Source organism: Acomys minous, assembly GCF_964271855.1.
Source record: "Acomys minous genome assembly, chromosome: 5".
Classification (NCBI taxonomy): Eukaryota; Metazoa; Chordata; class Mammalia; order Rodentia; family Muridae; genus Acomys; species Acomys minous.
Genome location: NC_140494.1, coordinates 119,814,409 through 119,834,250, shown reverse-complemented (window position 1 = coordinate 119,834,250; position 19,842 = coordinate 119,814,409). Strand labels below are relative to the sequence as shown.

General features: G+C 44.4%; 1 long non-coding RNA gene across 1 annotated transcript; it reads left to right on the top strand.

Annotated features, from left to right (window-relative positions):
• Positions 1–274: 274 nt before the first annotated feature.
• Positions 275–13,799, top strand: LOC311597926. The gene is made up of 3 exons (XR_014779402.1): positions 275–345; positions 822–892; positions 13,676–13,799. It is a non-coding gene; the product is annotated as an uncharacterized lncRNA (long non-coding RNA).
• The last annotated feature ends 6,043 nt before the right edge of the window (positions 13,800–19,842 follow it).

Sequence of the window (19,842 nt, the reverse complement as noted above, 5' to 3'; positions counted from 1 at the left end):
TTAGTGTTTGATGATTTGATTATAATTAAGTTTATCGAGAGTTGATAATAATTAGCATCTTCCTATATTTTGTGTGTGTGTGGAGTATGTTCATATAGTTGTGTTAATGCACGTGAGTGTGTAGGCCAGAGGTTGACATTCCTCCCCACTTGGCTTTTTGAGACGAGGTCTCTCGACAAGGGTTCTCACTGCACCTGGAGCTTGCTGATTGGCTAGCCTGGCTGGCCAGTGAGCCCAGGGATCCTCCTGTCTCCGCCTCCCCGACGCTGGCGTTACAGATACACCTCCCCGCTGGCTGCTTCACACTGGTGCTAAGGATTGAACTTAGGCGCTTATGCTCACATGGCAAGTACTTCCCAGACTGAGCCGTCTCTCCATCCCCTTCCTTCCTGTGACCCCGTGCTTGTCGGACAGACCTAAACATGCCCCAGTCATCTCTCCTTTGGGCAAGCTCAGGCTTTAATCCTCCCAGCTCTGAGACTATTGAGTAAGATACTCTGGGTCAGAATTGGGGAACGAGAGGAGGGAGGGGCCTGGTTAGGCAGCAAAGCAAATACAAGAAGAAATAAAGAGAGAAGGCTGCTCAGGAAAATATTAATTTTAAACATTGAAGAACAGAGGTTAGTTTTCGTAGCCTGCTTTTCTGGGTCAGCGCGAGATGGAGGGGGTGGTTACTGTTGCCAAGAAATTCCGAGCCAAGCTGGAACTTGATCGCAACCACTGTGGTCAACCAGTATTGATGGAATATTTGTCATCTTTGATCCCGACCTTCTACTTATATTTATGTCTTCCTGGTTCTTTGTATGTGCCTTTTCCTGCAGGCTACCTGGAATCCTTTCCTGAAAGACTCAAAGTGTGTTCCAAACCCTAGCAAGTAAAGGAGCCTCAGAGAGTAAGTACAGTCCCTGCGGGCGGCAAGCGTTTCTTTAGGAGACTGTGAAACTGTGAATTCCTTATTATGGTCTCTTCAGCAATAAGAGAACTGCCTCCTTCTTCGTGTTTATCTTGAAATATTTCAGCTTGCAGAAATGCACGGCGAATAGTATCTCAAATAAATACCCGGCTCTCCCACCAAGCATAACAGATCTTAATATTTTCCATATTTGCCTCAGGTTCTTAGAATAACACATTACAAATAGAGGAGGAGGCCCTGAGCCCACCTCCCATCCCCTCCCTAAAGGAAAGCACTGTGTGCGTCGTCACGCTGCTTATCTGTTCCTGCTGCCCTACTATGCCTGCTGTGCATAAATACATAGGGAGTTTATTTGAGTTTTATAGTTTCCAAATTTGTATAAGTCACGTGCAGTTTTTCCCTCCTACGTTTTCTTTTCAACTTTCCTGAGGCTCATCCTTGTTTCCCTTGGTCGCTGTTTGTCATTTCCTCTGTGGGCGGGGCCTGTGAGTGGCTGTTAAGTACTTCCTGTTGAGCATACCGTTGCTGTGGCGCACAGTGTGCACAGGAACTGCTGCCCACAGCATGCACAGCTGTGTTCACTGTTGTCACATTGCTTTAGAAAGAGATGTCTACCAGGTTCTTCCACAAGCAGACAATCTCCAATTTCCCACACCATCACTGACAGATAAATTTTCAGGTTTTGTATTCTGGTGTGTGAAAGTAAATATGTATATGTAAGTATGTCTGGTTCTCTGTGTATTTGTATATAATATGCCAGGTTGTATGTTTGTGTGCTCATAGTGTATTTGAGGTTGTGTTTATGTTCATTTGTGTGTGTGCCAGGTTGTGTGTATATGTCAAGTTGTGTGTATGTTTGTGTGTCCATGTGTTTATGCCAGGTTGTGTGTGTATTTGTGTGTCCATGTGTGTATGCCAAGTTATATGGGTGTTTGTGTGTGCATGCTAAATTGTATGTGCCAGGTTATGTGTGTGTGTGTATGTGTGTGTGTGCCAAGTTGTGTGTGTGCTTTTGTGTGTGCATGCCAGGTTGTGTGTGTATGCCAGGTTATATGTGTGTTCATGTTACATGTCAGGTTGTATGTATGCATTTATATGTGTATGCCAGGTTGTATGTGTGTTCATGTTACATGTCAGGTTGTATGTATGCATTTATATGTGTATGCCAGGTTGTATGTGTGTGCACCAGGTTGTGTTTGTATGTTCATGTGTGTGCATGCCAGGTTGTGTGTGTGTTCATGTGTGTGTTCATGTGTGTGCACCAGGTAGTGTGTGTGCCAGATTGTGTGTGTGTGTGTGTCAGGTTGTATGTGTGTGCCAGGTTGTGTGTGTGTGTGTTCATGTGTGTGTTGATGTATGTGCACCAGGTAGTGTGTGTGCCAGATTGTGTGTGTGTGTGTCGGGTTGTGTGTGTGTGCCAGGTTATGTGTGCCAGGTTTTGTATGTATAGTGCATACTAAGTTGGTGACTTTTGTGCAGAGGAAAGATTATTCAAGGATTTGTATTAAGATAAAGTTTACATACAGCTGTGATGGTTAGATTTTTGTGAACTTGAAGTGAGCTAGAGTCTCTAGGGCAAGAGGGAGTGTCAGTTGAGAAATTGCCTCCTTGAGTTAGCCTATGGGTACATCAGTGAGGTGTTCTCTTGATTGATGATGTGTGAGCACCTGGCCCAATGTAGTTGTTGCCACCCTGTCCAGGTGGTCCTGAGTGGTACAAAAAGGCAGGCTGAGCAAGCCATGAGGAGCAAGGCAGTATGCAGCATTCTGCAATGCCTCCTGCCTCTGTTCCTGCTTGAGTTTCTGCCCTGACTTTCCTCAGTGATTGGCTGATCAGAATGTGTAAGCCAAACACCACCATCCACACACATCCCAAGTTACCATTGGTCATGTTGTTTATCACAGTGATAGAAAGCAAATTAGTGTTGGACTGATGTATTTTGATGGTAGTTAATAAAAGGCCTTCACACCTGGGCAGGGCAAATGGGATAGGCATGGCCAAGTTTCCGGGCTTGGGGAGACAGAGAGACTCTTGGGAGGAAGAAGGGAGACCAGAGGAGAAGGGAAAAGAAGGAAGGCTGCCTTGGGTAAGATGGAAGAAAAGCATGTGGCTGGTGTGGATGGAGAATCTGGCCCAGATGAAGAACATTAGCAAGTATTTGGGATTATAGGTGGGAGGTAGCTTGATAAAAGTTATTAAAAGCAGACGGCATGGGATTGGGGCAGGGATCCCATACCTGCCCCACTATGGGAAGTAGTTTAGGGGATTGATATCTTTCCTGCCCCAGGTTAACTAAGGCTATTTTTAAATATAACAGGTGTCTGTGTCTTGACTGATTGCTAGTGGGTTACAAAATACTGTCAAAATAATAATTATAGGCCGGATAATAAACATTATTAGGCTGCACTGGTAAATTAACAACAAATTAGTGTACAGTAGAATGCAGTAAATACACAATTTGATGCAGTTTGAAAACCCAGTCAGTCCTTTCCAGACAACCCCTCTCCCAACTAAGCAGCTATGGTGGTCACCCCCCACTGGGAGCAGAACCATACAAGAATACACTCTTCCGGGTCTGGCTTCTCTTACTCAACATGGTGCTTTGAGAATCAACTATATTGTGTTATGTGCTAATCCATTGATTTGTGTTGCTTCGTGTAAATATATCACAATTTGATTACCCATTCCACTGGGCTGTTTCCAGCCTGGTTTCTGGTAAAACAGGTAACGACATTTTTGCAGCAATCCTTTTCTGCAGCACAGCTGCTTGTCATAAAAGAGTTGCAAGCGTAAGATTAGGAGGAATGGCCATGCATTTTTCCTTGTGGACAGCCAATTCTACACAGCGTCTAGCAAAAGCAGTGAATAGAGGCTCCAAGAGCTGCGCACTTTGCCCTCACATGCTGTGAGCTTCGAAACCAATGTCAGCTGTGCTCGGTGGCTCTTCCGGTCATTCCATTGCTGTTTTAATGGTATTTTCACTGATGTGAAGTTCTGTTGGGCACATTTTCATGCTTTGTGGTCATTATAAAATCTTCTGTGAAGTGTTCAGGCCTGTGGCTCTATTTACTGTCTTCAGCATTGATTTATGTGAGCCCCCTGTGGATTCTAGACACAGTAGCAGTGGATACATTTCTATGCTGCGTGATTTCTATGCTCTCCCTAAAAATGCTCTTCCGACCTCACATTTGCAGATCACACCTCGCTGTCAGTGGTTCTCAACCTGTGGGTTGTAACCCCCTGTGGCAAACAGCTAGCTCCAAAAAATATTTACATTACATACAATTCAGAACAGTAGCAAAGCTTCCAGTTAGGAAGTAGCAACAAAAATAATGTTGTGGTTAGGGTCACCAGAGCATGAGGAACTGTATTAAAGGGTCATAAAAGGTGGAGAACCAGTGTACGCTTTAAACCTGTGCCAACTACACTCGGGACTAAGGTCCTTCTTGGATTGATTGGTTTTTGTTGTTTTGATATAAGGTAGTCCAGGCTGAACTCAAGCTGGCCTCAAACTTGTCATCCTCCTGCCTCAGCCTTCCAAGTGCTAGGGATACAAATATACACCCACCATGCTCATCTTGGAATTTTCTTTGTGAATGGTGTGAGGCGGATATCAAACTTCCTGTTTCCTTTTCTGTGGAGCCCACATGTTCCAATAGAGACTGTTTGCTTCAAAGAGTTTTATTGCCCCCTTGAACTGTCTTGTTATTTAAAAAGAAAAAGCAAAGTCTACCATTGGCCTCTATATACTTGTATAGATTTCTTTTTTATTACTATTGTACCCCTTTTTCATTTTTTTTTTACACAAATTCTGCACTGCCTTGACTACTGCATTTCTATATAAGTCCCCAAAAGAAGCATTATAATACTTTGAATGTTGTTTTTATTTTTAAAGAGTTGTTTTAGCTAATCTGTCTCTTGCAATTTGATATAAATTTTAGAACCTGCTTGCTAATATTTTTTTAAGATTTGGGGCTCTATCCAGTCTACAGTGCACTCGCTCTATCTGGTCTATAGTTGGTCTTCTTGTGGAGCCCCCGTCACCTCTAGGTCCTTTTATCCTTCCCCCCGCCCCCCACCTTTCCACAAGACTCTTACACTTTGCCCAGTGTTTGGCTGTGAGTCTCAGCTGGGTGGAGCCTCTTAGAAAACAGCTATGCTAGGCTCTGCATGCATAGCAAAGTGTTGTTAATAGTGTCAAGGGTTGGCTCTCTCGCCTGGGGTAGGTCTCGGGCTGGGACATTGGTTAGACATTCCTTCAATCTCTGCTCCGGATTTATCCCTGCATATCTTGTAAGCAGGGTAAATTTTGGGTCAAAGTTCTTGTGGGTGGGTTGGTGTTCTCCCTCCACTAGGTGTCCTGTCTAGTTAGAGGGTGTCATCTTCAGTCTCCAGGACCCCTGCTATTAGGAGTCTCAGCTAGAGCTACGCCCATGTCCTCCCAGAAGCCTACCCTGCCTTTGATCTCCGGCTTGTCACGGAGATGTCTCCATCACAGTTTCTCTTCTCTCAGCAGGCCCTGCGTCCTCCTGCTGTCCTCCCCCCAGGTCTGATCTCAACCCCCATTTCTCTCTGTGTTCCCTCTCCTACCTTGTTCCCTCTCTTCAACGACTTCCGCTGTCCTATTTCCCCTTCTGAGTGAGATTTAAGCATCCTCCCTTGGGTCCTCCTTGGTATTTATCTTGTTTGGGTCTGTGGATTGTAGTGTGGTTATCCTGTACTATATGGATAAAATGCACTAAGTGAGTACATAATATGTGTGTCTTTCTGGGTCTGGATTACTTCACTCAAGATGATCTTTTCTAGTTCCATCCATTTGCATGTGAATTGCATGCTTTCCTTGTTTTTAATGGCTGAGTAGTGTTACATTGTGTAAATGCACCACAGTTTCTTTATCCATTGTTCATTTGAGGGACATCTAGGTTATTTCTAGAGTCTGGTTATTATAAATAAAGCTGCTATGAACATAGTTGTGACATGGTAGAGCAAGTTTTGGGTATATACCCAAGAGTGGTATAGCTGGGTCTTGAGGCAGAGCTATTCCCAATTTTCTGAGAAAGTGCCAGATTAATATCCAAAGTGGTTGTATAAGTTTACACTCCCATCAGCAATGAAGGAGTGTTCCCCTTTCTCCACATCCTTGCCAGCATGTGCTGTCATTTGAGTTTTCTATCTTAGCCATTCTGACAGGTGTTAGATGGAATCTGATGAGAATTTTTAAAAATCACAGTAGAATAGTGAAATTTGTAGAACTTACTTCTCCTGAAATGATCACATGATTCCTCTTCAGTCTGCTGCTGCTGTTGATCATACTCACTGACTTTTCAAAGTTCAAGCCAACCTTGCATTCCTAGAATAATTATATATTATCCTTTCAAATATTGCTTGATTTTATTGGTTCATATTTATTTGTATATGTCTCCATGTTTATTAAAGGTATTGGTCTATAAAAAATTTTTGTCTACATATTCCCTTCTATTCCAGTTTATTAAAAAAATCAACTTGGAAGAGCCACAAGCTTTAAAATATGTCCTTCACTTTCTAGTGACATAGAAAGTATGTCTGTTTAGAGACATACTTTCAATTTCCAAATTTTTGGTCCCATTATGTGAATACCAAGCCTTTTCCTCTCATGATTCATGTGTGTGATGTCATCGACATCCAACTGGAAAGCTGACTGGGGCGTTCCATGCCATTTCTGAATGAAGACCACAGCATCTATTAGTGTCAACTAGGCCAAAATTCCAAACTACCTGCTCCAATCATCTTCATCCTTTTACTTGTCTACACGGCTGATCGATTCTTTAATACCTTGAAGCCAGAGCTCTGTGCCTGCTAGAGTTGTGCAGTTATGTTTTCTTTGAGACAGGGTCTCACTCTGCAGTCTGGCTTCCCTAAAGCTGTGTCCCTCATCCTGCCTTTGACTCCTGACTGCTGGAATTACAGGCGTGTATCACCGTACCCAGGCTCCATGTGATTCCTTTTAAAGGTGTGTCGTTTCAATGTCTATTCCTATAAAACCCAATAACTAACCCTTTAAAAGGTAAATTCAGTTCACCTATTATTCACTAATTACAAAATTAACTTGGGTTGAGTAAGCACCCAATGTGTGCTTTTACTTGTCTTACCTACCCCATGGTTTGTATTCTTTCAATTGCTTTGTTTATGAAAACCAAATTGTTTGCTGTTTGTTGTGATGCTGCTAGTCAAACCCGGGACCTCACACATACTAGCCAGTGGTCAACCTTCAGCCCCATGAATACTCTTTAGCCACATACTTGACCCTTTATAGATTTCGGAGCTGAACAATCTGGTTCTACTTTGAGGACAATTTCCTTAGAATATATTTGCATAATCTCTTATCTCTACATTGATTAATATTGATTTATAATGTTCATTTATGTTTATGCTTCTGGAAAAGGCAAAAACCTTGAAACAGTTTTCCCTTGGTCCGTCTCATCTCCCTTTGATATGGCGTAATGCTTTGGGCACAGTATCCCCACAAAGGTTCATGTGTTGAAGGCTTGGCATTTCGTCTTGGGAACTTTCAGATCCCATTTGTATTTTCCAGTCTTAGTATTCTGAAATCAAGATACCTTGGAGTACCGAAGTCACATCGAGTATATAGAAAAGAAGGCACAGTGGTCCACTTCCTTCCCTGTCAAGCTAGATTATCAAGTAAGGATGGCCATGAGAACACTCCCTCCATCTGTGACAAGGGCTCTCATTTCCTGTCCTTGCACTATTCAGGGTTAACTGCCTGGTGGTATTGGTGCCAAACAAAAGGTTTGTACAGGATCATCCTCAGGGCCTGTCTTCTCCATCTGACAGGACAGATGGCCTCCCTGTTTGCTAGTGTCTCCTGAGCCACCACTGGCTCTAACTGATCTGCCCTTTCAGCCCTCCATTTTAGTGTCCAGGAGCCCAGGTGATCTGTTCTTCATACCTGAGGCTCTGTGACATAAAGCCTCCTTCCTCCAGATCACTTGTGTTAGGATCACTCAGGGTGGAGTAGCTTCCAGGTCCACAAAGAACATATTAGCTGAGAAGGTAGCCTGAATTCACTTCTTTTTTAATTTTTTTTGGTTTAAATTTTATATTTTGATCTTATTTTTCCTTCCTCTAACTTATCCCGGATCCCCCCCACCTTCCCACCCACTCAACTGCTCTCTCTGTCTCTCTGTCTCTCTGTCTCTGTCTCTGACTCTCTGTCTCTCTCTGTCTCTGTCTCTGTCTCTGTCTGTCTGTCTGTCTGTCTGTCTGTCTGTCTGTCTCTCTCTCTCTCTCTCTCTCTCTCTCTCTCTCTCTCTCTCTGTGTGTGTGTGTGTGTGCCTGTCTCAAAAATGCAACAAAACAAAAAGCAAAGAAGCAAAAGCAAGCCAAAAATCAAAATCAAAACAAATAAAAACAATAAGACAAAAAGTGCCAAAGTAAAAAGCCCGCCCCCTTGCAACAACAAAAAATAAACATGGAGCTTGTTCTGTGTTCCCCCCCACTACTCCTGGGGCCTGAGGCCTGCCCTGGAGTGTGGGTAATGTACCCAGTGACACTCTACCGGAGAAACCCAATTGCAAATAGCTTCTTTGTTCGAGGTTGGATCCTCTTCCCCTCTCAATGCTGGACTCTGTCTGGCTTGAGCCTGTGCAGACTTGGTGCATGCTGCCACAGTCTCTGTGAGCTCTTATGTGCATCAGTGCTGTTGTCTCTGGGCAACTCTGTGTCTGCCCACTACTGCTGGCTCTTACAGTCTTTCCTCCACCTTTTCCACATAGATCCCTAAGCCTTGGTGTGTGTGTGTGTGTGTGTGTGTGTGTGTGTGTGTGTGTGTGAGAGAGAGAGAGAGAGAGAGAGAGAGAGAGAGAGAGAGAGAGAGAGAGACATCCCATTTAGGACATTCTCTTCCTTATGCTCAGTCAAATATCTCCTGGGTACCAAACCTTATCATCCTCACATCTCCTGAGTTTTGCCTATTTATTCCCCTAGCATGGTAAAATGTCGGACATGTAGCAACTTCCTTTTGATGAATTATTTTTACCATATTCTCAACACAAAGAAACCAGAAGCCAGAGGGCTAGCTAGGGAGATGGCTCGGCTGAAAAAGTACTTGCTGCACACACATGAGGACCTGAGTTCAGATGCCCAGCCCAGCATCCATATAAAGGCTGTGTGTGGTAATGATGGATGCCTGTATCCCAGCACTGGGGAGATGGAGACAGGAGGCTCCCATGCAGTCTATCCAAATTGAGTCACAGGTCAAGTGAGAAACTGTGTCTTAAAAAATAAGACAGGGAGCAACTGGGGAGAACATTGATCTCTGGCTTTCATATGCACATGCATGTGCAAGTGCATACACACACACACACACACACACACACACACACACACACACACACAGAAAGAAAATACCAAACAGCGTTTTTATTCTGTAAAACAGGGTGGAAATAGATCCCTTTTGTTAACATCAACTTTCTTGCCTGGAACATAGCTGATATTCAGCCAATCACAAGCACCTAAAGGCCCCGTCTTCAGTTTACATCACAAAATTGGCATCAACTAAACAATAAAAGAATGTCCAGCCCAGGGCTTGTCTGGAGAAGATGGCCACTTAATCTCCTCCCCCCCCCATACATGCCTTACCGATTGCCAAGTTCCAATCTGGGTTCCACACAGCCTGTCTTCCACACAACCACAAACATCTGTAGGTACACGTGAGAGTGTCTGGGCTCCACCTCAAGTGCCAATGATGTTACATAACACCCAGGGACAACTGATAGAGGGCTTCCAACTTTCCACCCAGCCAAACATTCATCATCCTGTTTATGGCTAGCTTACACCTTGTAGATAGTGATGTGGCTTGGACCTGCTTTCTTTGAGGAATGAAATATCAATGCTTCGGCCATTTTCATCTCTGCCTTTAGTAGTAGAGTTTATCTGTTTCATATGATAAAGTGGTGTGTTTTGTTTGTTCTGGAAAAATTAAATTTATTTACCAAAGTTGTGATTTGTCTAATAATAATGTAGTCCTTGGTGTAGTTCCATAAGGAGGGAAGAGCTAGAGGTAAAGAGGCCACCAATGAAATAAAACCCAAATTTTAAAAAATATTTATTTATTTTTATGTGCATAGGTGTGTAGCTGCATGTATGTCTGTGTGAGGGATTTATCCTCTAACATGTATTTTGCCTGCACATATGTCTGTGTGCCACCTGCATGCCTGGTGCCGGTGGAGGTCAGAAAGTGGCAACAGATACCCTGGAACTGGAGTTACGGATCCTTGTTGCTGCAGTGTGGGTACTGAGAACCAAGCCTGGGTCCTCTGGAAGAACAATCCATACTCGAAAGTGCTGAGCCATCCATCCTGCCCCTGAAGCCCAAACTTTACATAGAGTTACTAACCTGCAACCATGCTTTCCAGTCACACATTGGTTCTTTTACTTGTGGGAAACCATTGGCTTCCAGATTCTCTCACTGTTTACCCTGGACTAAGTTCACTATTTTATCTTATTTGCCTCTTAGTGTTGATTTACTTATCACTGCTCTTTCAACAAAACATCTTTTAAAGATTTATTTTCATTTGGTCTTATGTGTGTCTGCATGTATGTCTATAACATGAGTGCAGTGTCCACAGAGGCCAGCAGAGGGTGTCAGATCTCCTAAAGCTGGAGGCACTTACAGGCACCCAACATGGCTGCTGGGAGCCACTCTTGGGTCTTCTGGAAGAGCAGCAATTACTCCTTACCACAGAGCCATCTCTCTAGTAATTTTATGAGTTGGTGATAATCACAACAAAAACAAAGGCTTTGAAAAAAAGATCCTTCAACAAGGATCTTTTGAGTCTTTTTGTTTGTTGTTTTGTTTTGTTTTTCAAGACAGGGTTTCTCTGTGTAGCCTTGGCTGTCCTGGCCTCACTTTGTAGACCAGTCTGGCCTCGAACTCACAGCAATCCACCTGCCTGTGCCTCCTAGAGGAGTGCCAGGATTGCAGAAGTGCATCAATGTGCCTTGCTTGATCTATTGAGATCTCTAATACATGTCAGACATGGCGCTGTGGCTGTGTGATTCTCATGAACACTGAGAGATGCCACCATGGAACGCATGTGGACATTAGAATGTAAATTAGGAGAAGCTTGCCTTGTGATTGGACACTTTACTCAGGTGACTCCTAACCTTCAGAGTATAAATTGTCTGATGCTCTGAATAAAGTTGGCTACTGCAGGAAACTTTAGTCTGCTTCATTTATCAGCTCCAGTCTCCCAGGCCACACCACCTGTAGAGCAGTGACACTTGGAAAATCAACCAGACCGAAGCCAATGAGCACATCAATTATTGACTTCAGTAAGTCCAGGTGGGTTTCTTCTAGTTGGGAGGATACATGCCATGCCACACACAGTAGGACAACTTGAAACAGTCAGTTCCCTCCTTTCACCATGTAGGCCCCAGACATTGAACTCTGGATGTCAGGTTTGGCAACAGGTACCTTTAGCTGCCGAGCCATCTCATCAAGTAAGATCAATCAGAGAGAGGTGCTTTATGTCACTTGTCTGTGTGGTTGGGAACAAGAGGGAAGCACTCTGAATGTGGAGCCATGGTTCCTATAGCTACTTTAATGCCACAAGGGAAAGTGAGAATTGAGAAATTGGAGCAACAAGAAGAGCTATGCTTGACTCTCACTGTACTACTAAACTCTGTATCCACTACATGATGTTTGGGGCCTCAGCAAGGAAGATAGAAAGTCTGGGATCTGGCATCGTCTGAGGCTTAGTCACATGGTGCTTGACATGGGATACTAGCAGAATCTCAGTGTTACTGTCACGTAAAACAAACCTCTTCTACTGTCTGCTTGAGCTTCCTAGCATGTTGATTAAGTCCCAAGAACAAGCATCCCAAACTCCATCATCTTTTGACCTAGCTCATGAGTCGCATCACTTCCCTTTAGACCCTGGAGCATAGAGGTAAGCTCCCAGCAAATATCAAAGCCATATCACTACAATTACCTTCTCAGAACTACCTCAGCACTTAGGTTTTGTGTTGCCTTTTGTTTTTTGAGACAGGTCTTATGTAGCCTGGGCTGGCTTAAAGGTCCTTATAAAGCCAGAGGTGACCTTGAAGTTCTAGCCATCCTGCCTCCATGATCTAAGTTAAAGGCATGTGACATCACCCAGTTGCTGTACTTTTCGAAAATTATCATTTGCCACTTTGTAGTGTTCCCTTCCGTTCTGCTGTTTGATGAATCATACTGAGCCCAGTCTGGGTAAGATACCATTGTCAGCAAGCATGCAGCACCCTACACTTCTTTAACTGTGTTATTTAATTGTTGTAAGTTTCTAGTTACCTGTTCTTCTTGGGGCCTAAGTTGGCTTGTAATGCCTCATCTCCTTTGTTGTCCTGTCTCTAGCAGTTAGTAAAATATCAGTAGTCTCCTGAAGCATTACCTCAGGCTTTGTAGACAAATCCATTCAGAGACAGTCTCCTACTCCATTCTTAGCATCTTATGCTGTAACAAAACACCACGACCAGAAACAACTCAGGAGGAGAGGGTTATTTACAGTTCCAACATATCCCCTCATTTGAGGGACTCAGGGCGGAACCTGGGGACAGGATCTGAACCTGAGACCATGGAGGAGCACTGACTGCTGGCTTGCTCCTCGTGGCTAATCAGCCTGCTTCCACAGACATCCAAAGACCCCTGTCCAGGAATAGCACCACTCACAGTGAGCTGCCTCCCTCCCTTACACAGTGCACTGTCCCTTCCCCATCAATTATCAACCAAGAAATGCACCCATAGATTTGCCTATGGGACAATCTGATCAGGACATTTTTCTCAGTTAGATTCCCTCTTCTCAGATGACTCTAGCTTGCGACAAAAGAAAACAAAACAAGCAAGCAAACAAAAAGCCCAAACCAGGAATCTTTACATCCTGCTTCCAGCCTGTGCATCTCCCAGATGCCAAGCCTTTAGAAGCCAGCATCAAAGGCCATTCAGAGCAATCCCGTGGTGGTCCTGCCTGGCAGCCAACTGTCCATCTTATCAAAGTCACCATGTGTGCACAACAAAGAGAGCAGAAAAGGGAAAATATGTACTCTTGATACTAGATAAGAAGACCTCATGGGTACTGCAGTGGCCAAAGATGGAAGTCATTAGGCGTGATGAAACTGCCATAGAGCAGAAGAGGACAAAAATGCAAAGCATGTGTACCGAATGCTGGAAACATCTCTCCAACGATGGAAGGGGGTAGGGGGTACTGTAGTGTTCTCTCTCTCTCTCTCTCTCTCTCTCTCTCTCTCTCTCTCTCTCTCAGCATAAAAATCTCTTTGTCATTGTTGTTGGTTGTTGTGTGAGGTGGTACATATGTATGGTGTATGTGTATGTGTGTACCTGTATGTTCAGATGCACGTGTCTGTGTGTGTATACCGTGTGAGTGAGACCCGAGGGTTACAGACTACACTGCTTGCCTTTCTCCATCACTCTCTGCCTTCATTCTATGAGGCAGGGTCTTACTGAACCTGGGCCTCACCATTTCAGCTAGGATGCTAGCCAGTGAATACCTTGGATTTGTCTTCCTCTCCTCCTCAGTGGTAAGGTTATTAGCATATGTGGCCAGGGGTATATATGTGTGTGTGTGTGTGTGTGTGTGTGTGTGTGTGTGTGTGTGTATATGCATACATGACTTTTTATGTAAGTACTGAGGATTTGGACTCAGGTCCTCATGTTTGCTTTTACCCACTGAGCTATCTCTCCGGCCTGAACTTTTGGTTCCTTAACAGGTTTACAAGGGCACCTAGGATTGCAACTCATCACGCATGTACATCAGCTCTGCCCATCACATTCAACAGTGACTAGGTACCTGTCCTGAGAACTTATGTTGGTGATGGTGACCACTTTAAAGGACCCATGAATGACTCAAACAGCAGATAATTCAGAATTGGCAAGACACTGTCCTGAAGGTTAGCAAAGACCTATTTGAAACATTTCTTGTAGCCTAGCCTGGGAATGCCCACCTCAAGGCATTTCTCTTAGATGAGCTATGTGAAGTCTTTAATTGTAGTTGTCTTTCCCCCTTGGCAGCCTGTGAACAGGCTCCCGCAGGGCTCTTCTGCCTAGCACATTTTGGGACCAGTGTTTTTAGCCATTAATGTCATTAGAGTCAAGCGCCTCTGAGCCAGTCCCTGAAGTCAGGTAAGGAGTCCACTTTATATGAGCCCATATTAATATGAAGAAGTGGTTTTGCAAGAAAAAGAAGAATCCAAAGATGGCTTCCCTAAGGGACTTTGAAGTGGTCACTTTACCCGTCTTCAAATGTCAAGGGCTTATACCTGTTTCCTTGCACTGAAATGGGGGAGCAGATTTGGGTAGTCACTGTTCTAAGGGCCTCTTTGGAGCCTGACACAGGAACAGGCCAGGCCCTGCTGAATATGACACATCTTTAGAAAGATGTCACCAGAATTGGAGTCAGAAGCTGGCACCTCTAACGAAGCACGTCCAGCTGCCTAGCCCCAAAATATCATCATGAAAAGCATAAACGGGCATGTGTTCAGGGTGGCTACCTTGGGAAGAGGAACTAAGATGTTAAGTGACAGGCACCCTCCGCCCCCCACCCCACCCCCACCCCTGAGTCCATCTTCCGTGTCCTGAAATGAGGTCTGGGTTTAAATGGAGGACCAGGGGTATGTATAACTTAGTAGTCCTTGGCAAGGTATGGCCCCGCCCATCATCTTCTCAGCTCCTGCCTCTCTTGCAAGGTCTGTAAAATGTAAACCTCTTGCCCTCCCCCTAGCTGGCACCAGGGACTTTTCCTTCTCACAGCGGTGACATTCCTGGGGAAAATCCAAACTGAGGAGAGGGTCCACCATTTCAATAGTCTGATTGGCAAAGGGAGAGCATTAAGTGGTCCTTCGGAATATCTTCATCCCTGCCAGGATGGCTTGCAGGCAGGCGAATGGTATCAGGTCATAGTGTACAGCTGTAACACAGAGACTAAAGACTTAGTGTTTGTATGGATAAAGGATCTGGCTTGTGTGTTGGCAGAGATGGAGGGGAGCAGGACAGGATGGTCCTGACAGAGCCTGTGGACAGAGAGCAAAGCCTTCCCAGAGAAGCCCAGCCCTGCGTGTCAGAAAGCAGGGGAGTTTGGAACTGTGGCTGGCTGGCCTAAGTAGTCATGGTTCTTAACAAAGCTTTTACTCCACAGTGGCCAGCGAGAAGGCCTTGAAGATGCTGTGGCCACATCTGAGGAGACCGATGACTGACAAACAACAACATCATTCAAACCTGATGCGGAGCCTGGTCCTGCCGCGCCACATTAGATCTGAGTTCAGTTACAGACATCACCTGCTGATGCTTCTGTCCGCTGTACTTGGAGTCCAGCGAAGGCCCTGTCTAGTCACCTCCTCCCTCTGCCTCTCCCGTTTCGCTGCAAATGCCTTCTGCACACCAGTCATCACCTCTGTATTGGTTTCTCTACTTTTACTTTGGTCTCTTGACTCACTGTATTCCCCGTGTGTAGTTCTCACTCCATCCCTCAGATCTTTCTCCTTCTTCCCTGCCCCCCCCCCACATAAACCCCCCTCTCTCCATTATCCTCTGGTGGGTGGAGATCAGAAAGCATTAGCGTTTCAGCAGGAACCAGTCTCTACTAGCTACTTATAAGACACAAAGCAAGGGGCCGAATAGATGGCTCAGTGTTTGTGAGCATCTGTTGTTCTTGCAGAGGTCCCAGGTTCAGTTCCCAGCACCCACATGATGACTCAGAAGCATCTGTAACTCCAGTTCCAGGGAATCTGATAACCTCGTCTGGCTTCCAAGAACACCAAACACACATATAGTATGCACATATACATGTAGACAAAACACACACACAAAAATTAAATTAAATCTAAAAGGGGGGTGAAGAAGGAAACATCAGATACAGGGCATTTGACGACATGGCCACATGCCATCGCACCCACATCCTCCACTTGGGCAGTGTTCGTCCATACTGAGCTCTGTTCTAGCCCTGGACTTCACTATCGCCAATGTCCTTTTTTTTTTTTTTTGGTCCGCGTCTGGGTGTATCCATTTTCCAATCTGTGCCTTTGTTTCTGTTTTTAAGACCTCCATGAACATGTTTTTTTTTTTTTAATCTCCATGTTTGCTACTGTCTCTATAAACTATGCCCGGTGCTGTCACGTGGTAGGGAAATAAGGTATTTGAACAAGCAGCATCTAAGGCTCTATGGCCAAGAGGACAGAGTAGGGGTGTTAATTCCTGCGATTTCCTACTGTCCCTGCCCTCAGGGACAGGCTGAAGTATGCTAGGTCACCTGCTTAGTGAGCTGGCTGTTGCTAGAGGTACATACACAGTGTTAGTGCTGGAAGGCATCACTTACTTTATGAAAAGTGGGGTTTTGTGATGGAGCATGCTTCCTGTTTTGTTTTTGAGACAGGGTCATGTAGCCTAGGCTGGCCTTGAACCCACTGTGTAGCTGGTATTAACTTCTGCTCCTCCTGCCTCCACATTGCAAGAGCTGGGATTGCAGACGTGGCTGTCACACCTGATTTTATAGGGTGCCGAGAAACCCAGGGCTTTCTGCATGCTAGGCACGCACTCTGCCAGCTCAGCTACATCCTCAACTCCATATAGCACCAAACAAACAAACAAAACAAAACAAAACAAAACAAAACAAAACATGAAAACAAAAACAAAAAACCAGTGGAAACCATGATTTAGCTGACAGGTCATTTTCCAAAGCAGATGCTTCGGCAGCCTTGGCAGGATTCCCCCAGTCTCCTTTCATCTGCACCCTCCCAGGCCCACTGTTTAACTCGATTGTGAAGGAAAAGAAACCAGGACCCCTCTGAGGACAGATGTGCCCTTGTATTGGGAGAGTCACAAAGAGCCTGAAATAGCCTGCTGTTACCAGAAAGAAGGGGTTTTATTTAAAAACATGCTAGGGGCAGCAGCCAAGGGGCACAGGACCCAACTTAAGGGTCTCTGGATGGAGCTGGGGCTGTTCTGGCACAAAGTATTAGTTTTTTGAGGACTCTTGAAGTAAATTAGGCCTATAAAGGACCAATGGATTCATAATTATGCCCCAAAGGAAAACTTAGTTAGTATAAAATATAAAAATTTACATAAAATTAAAACTTAGTATTGTTTTAAGGTTTCCTTTTGTTTTCCTTTTTGTGAGGTGTGTGTGTGTGTGTGTGTGTGTGTGTGTGTGTGTGTGTGTATGACACATCTTTGCATGTGCTAATGGTTGCTGCCTCTGACGAGCAGCAAGTGCTCACACCTACTGAGCCAACTCTCCAACCCTGGTGGTAAGCTCCTCAATTATGGATATAGTTCTTGATAACGAAGTTTTAAATGGGCATCATTATTATACAGGTGTTTTGTTACTCCCACTAAATTACTATTTCATAAAGATATAAATATATACACATATGTTTGTTTCTGAGGAGAAAGCAGGATGAAGAATCAAATAAGGAAATAATTTTGGATAACAACGAGCTTTCTCAGAGAGTGGAATGCTTTGCCTGGTCCTGGGATTAACGTAGAATAACTTAGGCAAGCAAACATTCCAGTACTTAATCTCAATCCATGATTGCACAAAATGATCAAATGGAAAATTCCGTAGGCTGAAATGTCAAACGCCATAAGTAGGTGACTTAGAAACCATCCTTTATCTCCTACTTTCTGGAGGCTGGAAGACGAGGACCATGATGCCAACAGACTGGCTGTGTGGTGAGGGCTCATTCTTCGTAGCTGTGCCCTTTAACAGTGGGAGGGACAGAGGTGTCTTCTACTTGAGCACCAGTACTGCTCATGGGTCCTCATCTGCCGGCTAAGGCTCCACCTTCCAACACCACTGCTTTGGAGGTAAGGTTTCAGCATGTGGATTGGCAAAGAGAGACTTTAAAGGTTCATCATTTCCTAAAAGACATCAGGTTGTAAAAAACTGACAATAACATTGGCAAAACCCGGGTGAGGGTGTCACCTTAAAAACAGTGTGGTAGCTGGGCGTGGTGGTGCACTCTTTTAATCCCAGCACTTGGGAGGCAGAGACAGGAAGATCTTTGTGAGTTCAAGGCCAGTCTGGTCTACAGAGTGAGTTCAGGGACAGTCAAGGTTATACAGAGAAACCCTGTCTTGAAAAACCAAAAAACAAAACAAAACAAAAATTGGCATTGTGGTAATTCCCAGTGTTGGAAGCTAACCCTCCTGATGGTAAGTAAGCCCTCTGCCCAGACTGACAATGGCCCAGCACGGCTGGTGGAGCTGAGCATGGATCCTTGCTCTTTAGGGTCTTGACCCCTGGGAAATATACAAATATACAACTGAAACTTTAGGAAGATATTGGAACACACATACCAACGTCCCCTAGGAAGATGTGAAGCAAGCATATGAATTATCGGAGAAATGAATAAGTCCCTTATTCTGTGGCCCCAGCTGAGCTCGAATGTAAGTGTCTAGGTGACTTAGTGACACTTAGACTGAGTGTCAGTGTCATGAGCTTGGGAGCTATGCATTTGTGCAGGTTTGACCAGGTTTGAAGAGTTCAAAAGGCAGCCAAGTTCATTTAAACTTGTACTTTTATTGATTCAAGAGAATTGAACCAAATTAACATCTTAAACTATCAAGATAATTTGTTCAATGTTTTTGTTGCCTTTTACATATTTACAAAATATAATTTTGGGGGCAGTATTTAGAGCAAATCCCAGATGTCATATGTTTCACTTTTAAGTCTATTAACATATATCTTGAATGGTAACTTTAAAAACATATAATAACCACCGTGCAGTGTATCGCACCATAATATGAAATGTCACTTGATGTCATTACACATTCATAGTTCTCCCACTCTTAAAAAACAAAAACAGGGGCTGGAGAGATGGCTCAGAGATTCAGAGCATTGGCTGCTCTTCCAAAGGTCCTCAGTTCAATTCCCAGCAACCACATGGTGGCTCACAACCATCTATAATGCGATCTGGTGCCCTCTTCTGGCCTGCAGGTGACATGTAGGCAAAACACTGTGTGCATAAATAAATAAATCTTTTAAAACAAAAACAAAAACAGACAGGGCAGTGGTGGTGCATGCCTTTAATCCCAGCACTTGAGAAGCAAAGGCAGGTGAATCTTTGAGTTCAAGGCCAGCCTGGTCTACAGATCCAGAGAAACCCTGTCCCAGAAAGCAAAAACAAAAACAAAAAAGCAAAAACAAAACCCAATGCTTTGGTACTTTGAATCCAGGGTCACTTCAATTCTATATTGGGGTTTAGAGGAGAAATGTCCTGATACACTTTTGGGTTTGGGGAGGCTATATAACCTTTAGGAGGTGGAGCCTTGCTGGAGGAAGTAGGTCACTGGGGGTGGACCCTGAATTCTCAGAGAACACTTCCTGTTCTCACTCTGCTTCTGGGAGAGATGGCTCAGCAGTTAAGAGCACTTACTACTGCACTAGAGGACCAGGGTTTGGATACCAGCACATTGGGCAGCTCACAGATGCCTGTAAGTCCAGCTCCAAGCGACCTCTAATGCCTACTGTGGGTTCTTTTGGGCAGCCTTGCACGTAAGTCTGCGTATACACACACACATACATGAAAAATAAAATAAACCTTAAAAGAAAAAAAATCAGCAGGTTCTAAAATAACCAATGTCCTCTGACCACACTGCAGTTACTCAGAAATGAATTCCAGAAACATAATGGCTGGAGACAAGCAAGCAGGGGTCCAGTGTTTCTCTGACTCTTCTGAGCAGGTGAGCTGGTTGGCTTTTGCTCTGAGCTAACTTTTCAAGGAGTTTATAGAAACAGCAAATGAAAGCAAGCTCACTGTCCTTCAGCTGGGGCTCACACCCACCTGCAGGCCCCTGCGGCCTCACACGTTACATCACTCCCACAGGGGGCTGGTGGAGGAACCAGGCCAAATCCGTGAGGCACGTAAGTGACCTGGGCCTT